This window comes from Cervus elaphus, chromosome 15 (assembly GCF_910594005.1).
Source record: "Cervus elaphus chromosome 15, mCerEla1.1, whole genome shotgun sequence".
In the NCBI taxonomy this organism is placed as follows: domain Eukaryota; kingdom Metazoa; phylum Chordata; class Mammalia; order Artiodactyla; family Cervidae; genus Cervus; species Cervus elaphus.
In genome coordinates, this window is record NC_057829.1 from 49610345 (window position 1) to 49624966 (window position 14622).

The window sequence follows — 14622 nt, forward strand, 5'->3', positions numbered from 1 at the left end:
TTCATGGGGTCACCAAGAGTCAGACACGACTGAGAGACTGAACTGCTGAACTGATGCATTAGTCACTATAATAAAGACAACTTGTCTGAAGTTATTCTTCAAAACATCCAAGTTTTAGGGTCAATATGAAGTTGACTAAGGCACAGTGTATTTGTAGGACACACACTATGATTTTCCCATTTTTGCAGCTTCCAAGAAACCATACTCATAAAAGTGAGAGAACTGAAACCTTCCTCAAAGTCCATCTAAAGCCAAAGATGCTCTGTACACCATACCGCTTTTTGCTTCTTTATACTTCTCAGCCCTCCTTCCTGACAATCTCAATCTTTTAAATAAAGAGATTTACTGTATTCTTTATTTTCTTTTAAAAATCACGTTCTTGTTACCTATTCTGTGTGCTAAGAATTATAAACATGATAATAAAAACTTGGGCAAAATGTTTAATAGCAATGTGTAAGTCCTCTGTTCTTGGGTGTGATAGGCTTAGATGGATTTTATAATATGAACAGCAGGAATAAAGGATTTTTTTTTTCTCTTGCATGCAGCACACCTGGAGGTTCATAACCACTGAGTGTTACAACAAAACATAATCAATTAACATTCTTCACATTGTCTATTTTCACTACTGAAATTTACTATGAAGTTACTGGCTGTTTCTTCATCCTCAAAAATGAAGAAAAGATGTATTGTAATTGTAAAACAATCAAAATAAAAAACAATTAAAATGAAAAATATAAGACAAGTAAGAGGAGACAAATTTGGATTTTTTTAATTTTTCCCCTACAAAATGATAGAATTTGATGTGGTCTTTTATTGTGCTTGTTTTATTTTAGCCTATTTAATAAAATAGAACCCTGAAAGAGGTCTCTGTATGTTTTGTCTGTTTAAAACGTGTCAAGAACTAAGTAAGTTTTCATTAACCATCTTTAATTTTTATTCTCTGTCTGATTACCATATAGGAAGAATTTTGATAGCACTATTCAATGATACATTCCAAGCAGTTTACCCTCATGTGGATTTAAGTAAAATTTATATGAATAATGTACTAAAACTTTTATAGTTATATGCATGGAAGCAGAAATATACATCAGGTTGGTTCCTCAACATCCTTTCACATATTCAAATTCTGTTTCTGGTGTGCCTTGTAATTGTTTTTGATAGCTGAACATGATGAACCCCTTAGCAGGTACTGCTATAAATCAGTCTTTTTTAATATGGTGGTGACTTAGGCGGGTAGGGAAAAGATTCTACTGTCTATGATTAAGGGCCACTCCTTTAGTGAGTCTATGCCTCTGCACTGTGAACTTCACAAGTGTTTCTGCTTCGACCCCTCCTTTTGTATGACAGTATGACTAGAGTGGCCTGGAGCTGGGTATTTCCCTTCTCCCAAGTCAGTGAATTTCATATTAACTAATTTCCCTGAAACCAGGCCTTGTTAAGAGGAAGGAGTTCTTTGCTATATTCCAAAATGGTTCCTTTTTCTTCCTTTATCAGAAGCAGAAAGGAATTTGTGTTAAATATTTTCTATGGGAGACTGGTCAAGTTCCAGGAGGTAAATCTTACAATATTGCGGAAGCATCCCTATGACTGGATCCCCTTGCAGATTTTTAACTCTCCGAGTTGTTTACCCTGAGTTTCCAGCTATTCATCAATAATAGTTCAGGCTTTCCCACCCTGGCTCTCTTTTCTCCTATGGCTCAGCTCTTCAGTCTCTGCTCAGGTAAGTCATTGCTCACTGCATTTACCTGTCTGTCTCCCAGCTTGAGAGCAATGGGTTGCTGTGTGCTCTCCTCTCCAGCGGATCCAAGAAGAGTTGTTGATTTTTTAGTTTGTCTGTTCATTTTTTTTTTTACTTGATGTTAGTAAGGAGTGGCAACTTCCAAGCTCCTCACGTGTGGAATAAAAATCCCCAAGTGATATTTTTTAAATGTAAAATTGCCAATGTCACTCCTTGGATAAAATACTTTAATGATTTATGAAATGTTGATGCATTTTTTTAAGGAAACCACTTGTTTCTAACCTACCCAAATCATAGTAATTCACATTATCGCTTCTTCTCTAGCTATATTCATCTTTGCTGAATATTAGCCCCTCAAATTTGCCATGAGCACATATTGCTTATCTGCGCAAATAATATGCTGTGATTGGTGGAATCATGAATATGTTTTGATATGGAATTTAAAATTTTTTAAAGTTTTCTCATTATCCTAAGCATTGCAAATCTAAGTTTTAAAATTATTATATCTCCCAAGTGGTATATTTCACAATAAAATATTAATTTTTCATTTTTATTAATGTCTATGCTCTAAGCAAGATGGGAAGAGCTTTAGGAAAGCCAGGGGTAAGAGCTACTTTTAAGTAGGAACATTCTCTCCTGGGAATAATCTTTCTTACCTCAATAGCTTAGTTCATCCACTAACCCTTTGACTATCAGCATAATTATATCATATCAGTGAATCAGTGTTTTAAACATGCATGATAGTAACTCAGCTCATAGTGCTTTGTGCAATAGTACATCAAAAATTCTCAAAAACAAGAAATATGGTGGTAGGCAATCTGGGGCTGATGCAGGTGATAAAGACATATTCCACAAACTTTGTTTTCATCCTGCCATCCTCTATATGGTGAGGACATATGTGTGTGTGTGTGTGTGTGTGTTTAACTCATGCAGAAAAAAAAAAAAAGCTGTTGTAGCCTCAAGAATCACATCTGTAATCCAAATGATAAAAAGAAATGAGTGTGTCTGTTGCTTAATTCTAGGATTCTATCACTTCTGAGTTTGTTAATCAGAACTATCAGTTAGACAGTGAAGTCCAGCCTCAAGACAAAATATTTTTTTAATGGAAGTAAAGAAGGAGGGATAGGTTTAGTGCCTCAAAACACTACTTCTGATGTAAACTTACTTGACATTCCTAACTAGTTCAGGCTCCTCTATATGCTTTAACAATAGTAAGTCATTGTCCTTACTAGCAAGGAATGTAATTGCAAATTAGCTATCAGTCAGTTCAGTTCAGTTGCTCAGTCATGTCCCACTCTTTGCGACCCCATGAACCACAGCACTCTAGGCCTCCCTGTCCATCACCAACTCCTGGAGTTTACCAAACCATGTTCATTGAATCAGTGATGCCAACCACCATCTCAACCTCTGTCCTCCCCTTCTCCTGCCCTCAGTCTTTCCCAGCATCAGGGTCTTTTCAAATGAGTCAATTCTTCCTTTCAGGTGGCCAAAGTATTGGAGTTGCAGCTTCAACATCAGTCCTTCCTATGAACACCCAGGACTGATCTCCTTTAGGATGGACTGGTTGGATCTCATTGCAGTCCTAGAGACTCTCAAGAGTCTTCTCCAACACCACAGTTCAAAAGCACCAATTCTTCGGTGCTCAGCTTTCTTTATAGTCCAATTCTCACATTCATACATGACCACTGGAAAAACCATAGCCTTGACTAGACAGACCTTTGTCGACAAAGTAATGTCTCTGCTTTTTTAATATGCTATCTAGGTTGGTCATAACTTTCCTTCCAAGGAGTAAGCATCTTTTAATTTCATGGCTGCAATCACCACTTGCAGTGATTTTGGAGCCCCCAAAACACTGACACTGTTTCCACTGTTTCCCCATCTATTTGGGACCGGATGCCATGATCTTAGTTTTCTGAATGTTGAGCTTTAAGCCAACTTTTTCACTCTCCTCTTTCACTTTCATCAATAGGCCTTTTGGGTTCTTTGCCTTCTGCCATAAGGGTTGTGTTGTCTGCATATCTGAGGTTATTGATATTTCTCCCGGCAATCTTGATTCCAGCTTGTGCTTCTTCCAGCCCAGTGTTTCTCATGAGTTGCATCCTATTTTATAAAGATCTGTCCCCAATAAATTGCAATCTGTAGAGGACAAGAATGTGAATTTTTTTTTTATCTTACTATTTTAACCATAGGTTTTCATATATATTATTAACATTTAATTGTTTAGTTAATACATGCTATGTGCTCAGTTGCTCAGTCATGTCTGATTCTTTGGGATCTCATGGGCTGTGGTCCATCAGGCTCCTCTTTCCATAGGATTTTCCAGGCAAGAATACTGTAGTAAGTTCCCATTTCCTTCTCTAGGGGATCTTCCCATCCCCAGGATCGAACCTGCATCTCCTACATCTCCTGCATTGGCAAGTGGATTCTTTGCCATTGAGCCACCTGGGGAGCCCAATCAATACATAGTATATGCTTAAAACAACCTACTGAAGAGATTGGTTAACATCTGTTTTCATACCCCATTTTCTTTTGAAATTTTCGCATTTTGTTCATCACAGAATACATTGTTTCATATTGTTTGTGTACATGCCACTTAAATTAGTCTTATATATTCAGTATACTCTAAGTCATTTGCAAGTGAAATAAGACACTGCTTCTAATAGTTTCTTGGTTTTCCTATAGCACCTCCTGTCTTGGTTAGAGCCTAACAATTAGCACCTATGAAAATTTAATATTTTATTTTAAAGCATTATTTGTAGTGACATTTAATAAGTTTGAACCTTAAATTTAAGATGCCCAGAATAACAAGAAAAGCTATATTAAGATGCAAAAGGGAGGAGATATATGTAAACCTATGGCTGATTCATGTCAAGACAGAAAACAACATTTTGACAGAAACAACAAAATTCTGTAAAGCAATGATCCTTCAACTAAAAAATAAATAAATTTTTAAAAATACCATGAAAATTATGGTGATTGCCCCATAGCAAGCATGTGCATATTTCTACCATTTGAGTATGTTGTTTGGATTATTTTTCCTACATGGACATTTTGATAAATGATCACCTAATTCAATCATACAAGAACAGCTATAGGGTGGAAAATATAAATCACTAGTGAGATTGCTTATGTCCAGATACCAGCAACAATAGATGATTAAATGTAGATTCTTAGTTTAGACTAGAATCTAAGTAATAGATGAAAATCAGAATACTGCTGAGGTAATCATTTACCACATTTGAGGGTAAATTAACTAGTTATAGAAAAATAACCAAAAAAATCTACCTAGTCTTCAATCTAAGTGGAAACTCTCCACATGCATACCTGATCCCAACTAGTACATGAAGTTAAAGAACAAATTGGGTAGAGCAGAATCCAAACCTTACATTTGCGTAGTTACGAGGCCAAGGGTAACGCATTCAAAGAGGAATGACTGAACTTAAATTCATAGGGAAAGCCAGTTAGGAGAATGGTTTATTAACTTATTCATTCAAAATGGTTTATTTACTCATTATCTACTACTATATTTGGTCTTAGTTATACAAAGGACATTAAAATGTCTACCATCCTAGTCATAGTAAAGTTCTCATTTTAGAATAAGAGATTTTTAAATGTTACAAAAGAGAAAATTAAGATGCAAAGTTTTGGGTAGTAAGGTATTATAACTGGAAAGCTACCAAAATGTGAAATTAAATGGTTTATTGAGAAGTAATCATGGGATTGTGCCATTTGTAAAATATAAGATGAAGGGTGAGGAAAAGGAAGGGCAGGCTGGGTATGGTCAGACTGTAGAGGGCTGTGAATAGCAGCCTAGATGATGTACATTTCATCTCAGGATGTTTTAAAGAAGCTTAAACAGAAAAACTTTGCCTGAATTGAGCTGTGTAAACATATCTAATTATTGTGGTGACACTGCTCAGGTGAGAATTGCTGAGAACAACAGTAAGAAGGTAGATCTCAGTAGGAATTGTATTTGAAAATGAATACCCAGAATTCTTTTGACTTATACTGAAAAGGATCTGTGTAACTGTTTTCTCATAAATCAGAGTAGCACCAAAATAAATGACTCTTGTGGCCTTATATAATCTATGTTGCCTATTAAGCATATTTTTTTACTAGAGCTAGAGATATGGAGAGAAAAGGAGAGAAAATAGGAAGAAGGAGTGAGATAAAGAGGTTCTGAAGTAAAATATGTATGGAATGGTATGCAGGTCAAGTAGCAACAGTGAGAACCAGACATGGAACAGTGAACTGGTTCCATATTGGGAAAGGAGTATGTCGAGTCTGTATATTGTCACCCTGCATATTTAACTTATATGCAGAGTACATCATGCAAAATGCTGGTCCAGATGGAGCATAAGCTGGAAGCAAGATTGCTGGGAGAGAAAAAAAAACCTCAGATATAGATGACACCACCCTTATGACAGAAAGTAAAAAGGAACTAAAGAGCCTCTTGATGAAAGTGAAAGAGGAGAGTGAAACAGCTGGCTTAAAACTCAACATTCAAAAAACAAAGATCATTGCATCCAGTCCCATCACTTCATGGTGAATAGATGGGGAAACAATGGAAATAGTGAGAGACTTTATTTTCATGGGCTCCAAAATCTCTGTAGATAGTGACTGTGGTCATGAAATTAAAAGACGCTTGCTCCTTGGAAGAAAAGCTAAGGGGGGAGGGGAAAAAAAAAAAAAGAAAAGCTATGACTAGCCTAGATAGCATATTAAAAAGCAGAGCCATTACTTTGTTGACAAAGGTCTGTCTAGTCAAGGGTATGGTTTTTCCAGTAGTCATGTGTGGATGTGAGAGTTGGACCATAAAGAAAGCTGAGAGCCAAATAATTGGTGCTTTTGAACTATGGTGTTGGAGAAGACTCTTGAGAATCTCTTGGACTGCAAGGAGTTCCAACCAGTCCATCCTAAAGGAAATCAGTTCTGAATATTCACTGGAAGGACTGACGCTGAAGCTAGCTGAAGCTCCAATCCTTTCGCCACTTGATGGGAAGAACTGACTCACTGGAAAAGATGCTGATGCTTGGAACTATTTAAGGAAGGAGGAGAAAGGGATGACAGAGAATGGGATGGTTGGATGGCATCATCGACTCAAAGGACATGAGTTTGAGCAAGTTCAGAGAGTTGGTAAAGGACAGGGAAACCTGGCGTGCTGCAGACCATGGGGTTACGAAAGAGTCGGTCATGACTGAGTGACTGAACTGAACTGAATGGTATAATATTAAGAAAAAAAAACAACTATATAGTTCAAAGAAGTAAGGAATTATATTTTGGAAAACCAAACTCATTAAAAATGCAAATTTTGTTTCTATCCAGATTGTTATAGGATCCATATTGATGAAAACTGAAAGATGGTTTCAAATATTATTTACAAGGAATACTTTAGGAATACATTAATTCTTCACAATATTTTGAACAAAATTTCTTCAATATTTGAAAATATTAAGTTCTAAAATTTGTTTATTGATCTGTGCTTTCCCAAAATGGCTAGGAAAAACAAATTTGGTGTTTTCTTAAAGTGAAATGTGTCAGTCCTTTTCAAACCAGGAATGTTCAGTTCCATTGTTCCATGTCCAGTTCTAAGATCAGATGTATCCAAAATAAATAAACACAAATAAATAATTTTTTTAAGAGCTCTCTATTAGCAACCTGACAATAATCATCACCTCTTTAGGATGACCCAAAATGCAATGATTATTCAAAAATAAAAGCATCAGGAAGCAGATGGACTATTGCTTTTGCCCCTGTAAGTTTTTTTTTGCATATTTCCATCTGAATAACCTATTGAATTTGTGAGATGAACATATTTTCTATAGATGTGGTTCACGGGTGTACTGCTCTTGACTGTATGTCACTTTCAATTATTTTGCTGATATAACAAATCAATGTGCATATGGAAATATGTATAATTTCCATTTTACCAAATAATAGGGTGTGGCATATTGGTCTTGCTCAAGGTCATAATATATATTTGGGGACAGTGCCATAAAAGTGGCTTCTCACAAAAGAATATGAGGAAAAAATAATGTAATGTACTATTTTGCCAACAGAAATGCATTGTAGAAATATAAAGATGTATATTTGTATTGCTGCTGCTAAGTCACTTCAGTCGTGTCTGACTCTGTGAGACCCCATAGACAGCAGCCCACCAGGCTCCCCCGTCCCTGGGATTCTCTAGGCAAGAACACTGGAGTGGGTTGCCATTTCCTTCTCCAATGCATGAAAGTGAAAAATGAAAGTGAAGTCGCTCAGTCGTATCTGACTCTTAGCAACCCCATGGACTGCAGGCTCCTCCGTCCATGTGATTTTCCAGGCAAGAGAACTGGAGTGGGGTGCCATTGACTTCTCCGTTATTTGTATTGTTTGCATATAAATATATTTTATTTATCTACATATATATTTTCATCCTATTTTTAATCAGCTTCCTCAAACTTGAATAATGAATAAGTCATTTTAACAAAACACAATTATATTGTTTCCTTTACAGTGACTTAAATTGTATTTATTTTGATGTTAATATTACATGAATAATTAAATGCTTATTCAACTATAAGGCCAAAATAAATTAACAAAGGTATAACAAAACCAGCAAAGCATGTAAAATTCTAATTAACAACAATATTTTGGCATCATGGATGATGTTTTAATTGGAAATAAATCACTGATTTTGGACATAAATTAAAAAAAATTGTACCACGTCTTATTCTATCTTTAATCATTTTTCTTTACTTTGACTTCAATAGTATTATATTTTATACTTTTTGCAAATACGCTATGCAACATAAAATTAGTAACTTCAAATCTTTGTCTGCTAGGTAAAAAGTCAAGCTTCAAATTCACCAAAACCCCATTAAGAAACAATTGCCTTGTAAAAATATGCCCTTTGATTACACTGAACTTGTGTTTTCTACTAACATACCATTAGACGTTAGTGTTAATGGAAAGTATAGTAATTGAATGTCTAATCTAAATTTTGTTTTAGGAACAAAAGACCTGTCTCTTTTCCAAGGGTATATGTTTTTAAACATAGGCCCAAACTAACTGCCTAGATTACTGTAGCTTTTTGAAAGTCTTGAAATTAGACTACACTTGGCTATTTCTTTTCAAAGTTGTTTTACCTAGGTTAGGTCCTTGGGCTCTATACACATATTAGATTCTACTTGTCAATTTCTACAATAATAGAACTCTAGGATTTTGATTGTGATTGACATGGATTTATGTATCATTTTGGTAGAATTAACATCTTAATAACTTTGAGTCTTCATATCTGTGAATGTAGTATATCTTTGCATTTGGGTCTTTAATTTCACTCAGAGAGGTCTTATGCTTTTTAGTTTACTAGGGTACATGTATTTTGTTAAATCCTTCATATGTAAATTAATTTATAATATATTTGATATTTTAAAACATATTTTTAGTTTTAATTTTCAACTTTTGTCACTAGCAAAAAAATAATCGACTTCTATATGTTAATCTTTTATCCTCTGATTTTACAAAATTTTCTTAGTAGTTCCAGTAATAATTTTAAAAAGGAATTATTTAATATCAGAGTAGACATAGTATCACAGAGTATTCTGTTCTCAATGAGTGTTTCTTTCTTTTCAAAAATCATATTAGTTACCTCAATGATTTTTTTCTTTAAATCATATTTTTAAGATTATATATCTTCTTCAAGCACTCATTTGATGAAACAGGAGTAACTATATTGGTCTCAGGAGGAAGCAACAAAAACATAAAATATCTTCTCAGTGGAACATAGAAATAGAATAGTTTCTTCTTGACTCTCTAACGCAGGTTTCTATAGGATTACATAGAGTGAAAACTGGTCCTTTGGAAACAGTGATATAGAAATCATGGAAATAACTAAATAGAGGAAAGTTATTGTGCAAAAAATATAAATCAGTTAAATGAATCTTTCGCCAAGGACCATTTTACTGTATAGGCTTTGCATTTTCAAACTTCAGGGAAAAGATATGTGTTATTTTAGGTAGGTGAGAGAGAGGTAGCAGTTTAATAAGAACATATCACCTAAACAACATATAAAATATCTTCAGTCAAAAAAATGAGCATATCAACCAAACGATTAAGAAATAAGCAATTCATAAACGTGTGAATAGGTTCTAAAAAACAGCTATAAATTATTAAAATAATAATTATATTAAAATTTCTGCATAGCACTTAGCAACATAAAGCAATGTTTACTTCTCCATCAAAATAATCACAATTACTCTTTGGGGATCCTCAAGGAAAGCTTAATTATGTTGAATTTGACATTAAGGATATTGCTTATCATGATAACAATGGTATAGAATCTGCTATCTGAGCTCATGACCCTGAGCATCAAGTGGTGACTCTGCAGTGACACGTACTAATAAATAAATAAAGTGACTTCTTTGCTCTACAGTGTTCTCTTGATATGTGACACTTGGCAATGTATTATTAAAGGATCATTGTACCAGTGATATATTGAATAGAAAACCAGAGAGTCATTTCCCTTGTGATGTATTGCACCTTCACAGGGTCTTGGAGATCCAAGAACACATTGCCAAAGCCAGTCCATGGGCCTATTTGAAGAATAAAATTCATTTTTTCCCTAATAATTTTAAGATTGCAATGACTGCCTATGATAGCCATAATCTCAGCAATCTAAACTCATAAATAATTCATTTTGCTTGTATTGTGTATATATATGAAAATTTAGTTAACTTTTATAAGAAAGAAGTTTACAGTAAAGGGCAGACAGAATGAACAAGATGAAGTGTGATTATGGTCCAGGAGATTTATGAAAGCAGTGTATATGAACATGGGAAAAATAGTCTCCATAAGAGCTCAGAACTACCGTGGGGGAGAAATGATACAATGAAAGGTCTTTAACTTTAAAATAACTGTGAAACCTCTCTGCCCAAAGCCTAAAATCTGTGGATTCAAACTCTCACATATTTCTTGAGAATGAAACTAAGGACAGCACAAAATAAATGAAAACAAGATGAATAATTTAGTGTGCTTTGCAAAACTCTATATATGTAGAGGTTGTGAATTCTGCCTGGCTCTTCCTCAGTCGCTCAGATAAAACCTATATACACAGACTGGATTATTCCATGTCAATATAACCAGTTAGTATAATCAACTCAGTCAAACTCTGAATGTCATGAGTAAAATGGGGACTCATCATAGTGACTATGTACAAATGTGTAGGTTAGATCCTGCATGGGAATACTCAGACAAGATCATAGGAGGGTGATGACCAAGGTGGCAGGCAATGTTTGAAATCTAAACCACAGTCTGTTTTACAAGTTCTTGGCCAGCAGGTTCAGATGAGAAGGGGGACCTTCTTCTAGGTTTTCTAGATGAAGATTTATTCCGGGGTTTTGTTTCCTTCTGGAGTGTCTGTTTGTGATTGTAATAAAAGTATCCTATCTGCCTGTGGGGCCCTTAAATTTATATAAAAGGGAAAAACATATTGGTTATTTGACATTCTATATGTAAAAAGCACTCAGTAGATCTCAGCAGATTCAATAGATCCAGCTCACCTCCCTTTTCTCAGGTGCCACTTTGATCAATAATCCAAAATGAGTCAGAAAAGAATTGTTAATCCCATGCTATAACCTTAAAATTGTCTATATCTCTACATACGGTTTACTCTACATTACTTCTCACCTGATTTGTTTTAGTCTCTATGATCCTAGCACTTTTGGTCTGTATCTAAATGGGTTTAATTTCATGAATTCACCTCTATATTTGGCCTTTGATTTATGAGTCATGGTCCCCAGGTAACCTGTGTCAAGCCAACTTTATAAAGTTTGCATCATTGCTTCTTGCTTTGGTGGAATCAGGAATGATATTCAAACATCTAAAATTTCAAAACAATATGAATTTGTGATAATGGCACACTATTTAGGGCTAGAATTGGGGCCTACAGTCTCCCTGTTTCACAGGAAGCCTTGAATTGATGAGTCATACAGAGTCAAGAGGTTCCTATAGATAATGTAGAGGGGTTTCAGTTACAGAGGAAATTTGATAGTCTGAGAGAGGCAGTCATCTTTTTTTTTTTTTAATTTTACCAAGAATACAAAAATATTTTAATATTTTAACAGCTACTGAGCTAGCTGTTCTGATGGACTTCCCTGGTGGCTCAGATGGTAAAGCGTCTGCCTACAATGCAGGAGACCCAGGTTCAATCACTGGGTTGGGAAGACCTCCTGGAGAAGGAAACTGCAACCCACTCCAGCATTCTTGTCTGGAAAATCCCATGGATGGAGGAGCCTGGTAGGCTACAGTCCATGGGGTCACAAAGAGTCAGACATGACTGAGTGACTTCACTTTCACTTTCACAGCTGTTTTGATGCATACTAGTAGGATATAAACAATATGAAAGTATCCTAGTTCTTGTATACCATATCTTTCTTCTATTTATAGTTTAGTTCCCTTTTTTGTAGGCATTCATCAATTTTCACTAGCATTACTCTTCCATTTTCATATATATATATATATATGTATATATATATATATATATAATTTGGCTTGATTTCATTTAATTTGGATTCTTGTTTGGTAATATAGAAATTCTTGGCTGTTATACATACTTACTATGCAAGAGTTTAATCTAGCAATTAGATGCATTTTCCCTTATGTATATACAATATCTCCTTCTACATTTATTTTTGTCTTCTGTCTACAAACACAATCAGCTTTCCTCCATCTTAAAATTTTCCTTCACACCTTCCAAGATGCGTGGAGGTGTAGAGCAGGTCCGGAGCCGCAGTTTGCTTCTAATTAGAATAATTGTAAGGATACAAAGTTGAAGTCAAAATAAATAAGTTAGAAAACTAGAATAATAGTCCATGTGACAAATAATAAGTGTTGATCACTAGTTTACTAAGACAGTTCGTGTTTAAAACAGATATCAACAAATTATGGCATGTGAGTCACGTTTGGTCCTCTGATCAAATCAAAATTTTATAAATTTATAAATTATAAGTAAAATTTTACTGGAAGACAGTCATGCCCACTACTAATTTATGTCATATTCTTCATGCTATATGCCACAAAGGAGAAGTTGAATAATTGTGGAAGACACTGTATGGTCTTTAAATTCTCAGATACTTACCTAGCCTATAATATGAAGCTTTCAAATGCCTACTTTAAAATTTCTTCCTGTGACTTTCAATACTGTTTATATCTACCAGTTTTGTATATCAGCCATGAACTCTACTCTTCGGTACAGACTTTCATATAAGACTGCTTTATTTATGATTCCTTTTAGGTGTCATGAAAGTATTTCAATCTAATATGTCCAAATAAATTTTTCATCCTTTTATCTCCTCTTCTTCATTTCAAGCTATTTCCACAATATTTTATAACTTTAAAAACTGGCAGTGCTCTCTTCTTGGAATGTTCTCTCACTATTTTCAAGACCAAGCTCTCACACACACACACACACACAAAAAGGCTAAGCTCACATATTACTTTCTCCATGGTCCTACCATAACCTTTGCATCAGCATTAAGGATTTACCCTTGGTATTGTATTTTTTATTTTCTAAAGTCTTCATTATCATGTTTCATATTATCATTTTTGCTTTTTGACTCCTTTTGTCCTTACTAGACTGTGATGTCCAGGAGTAGAAGAACTATTTAAAATACATATCCATCTTACTATAATAGGTGATATTTAACAAGTATATTGGACTTCCCTTTTGGCTCAGCTGGTAAAGAATCTTCCTGCAATGAAGACCTGGGTTCGATCCCTGTGTTGGGAAGATCTGCTGGAGAAGGGAAAGGCTAACCACTCCAGTATCCTGGCCTGGAGAATTCCAGAAAGATTGAAGGCAGGAAGAGAAGGGGACAGCAGAGGATGGGATGATTGGATGGCATCACCAACTCAATGGACATGAATTTGAGTAAGCTCCGGGAGTTGGTGATGGACAGGGAAGCCTGGCATGCTGCAGTCCATGGGGTCTCAAAGGGTCGAACACGACTGAGCAAATGACCTGAACTGAATAAATATGTTTGAACATATATTTAATTATTACTCCAAAATATGCCATCTCTTTAAAATATGGGCTTCCCTGAGAGCTCAACTGATAAAGAATCTGCCTGCAATGCAGGATGCTACTGCTGCTAAGTCACTTCAGTCGTGTCCGACTCTGTGCTATCCCTTCTTCAGTGGGTATCCCTGGTTCAATTCCTAGGTCAGGAAGACCCACTGAAGAAGGGATAGACTACCCACTCCAGTACTCTTGGGTTTCCTTTGTGGTTCAGCTGGTAAAGAATCTGCCTGCAATGCAGGAGACCTGGGTTTGAACTCTGGGTTGGGAAGATCCCTTGGAGAAGAGAATTCTGGCCTGGAGAATTCCATGGACTGTATAGTCCACAGGGTCACAAAGAGTCAGACACGACTGAGCAACTTGCACTTTCACTTCTTTAAAATACACATTGTGGAGTGAATATGTGTATCCCTCCAAAATTATATGTTGTGGCTAGCACCCAATTTGATGATATTGGGAGGTGGTTAGGTTTAGATTAGGTCATAAGGGTAGGGTCCTCATGATCAGATTAGGGCCCTTATGAGCACATGAAAAGATAGAGTTCTCCCTCTCCTTCACTAAGTGACTGCATTAAGAAATGGTTGGGTGAGCCACAGCAAGAAGGCATTCCTCTGCAAGCCAGGAAGAGGGTCTTACCAGAACTCAACCATGCTAGAACTCTGATCTCAGACTTCCAGTCTCCATAAATATGAGAAGATAAATGCTAGCCAATCTACAGTATTTTGTATAGCAGCCTGAGCAGACTAAGACAATTGGTAACCCAATAATGGTTATTTCTTCACCACTGGTTTTTGAAGAGGTACATTTTGAAGTGTCATGTATATTTTTA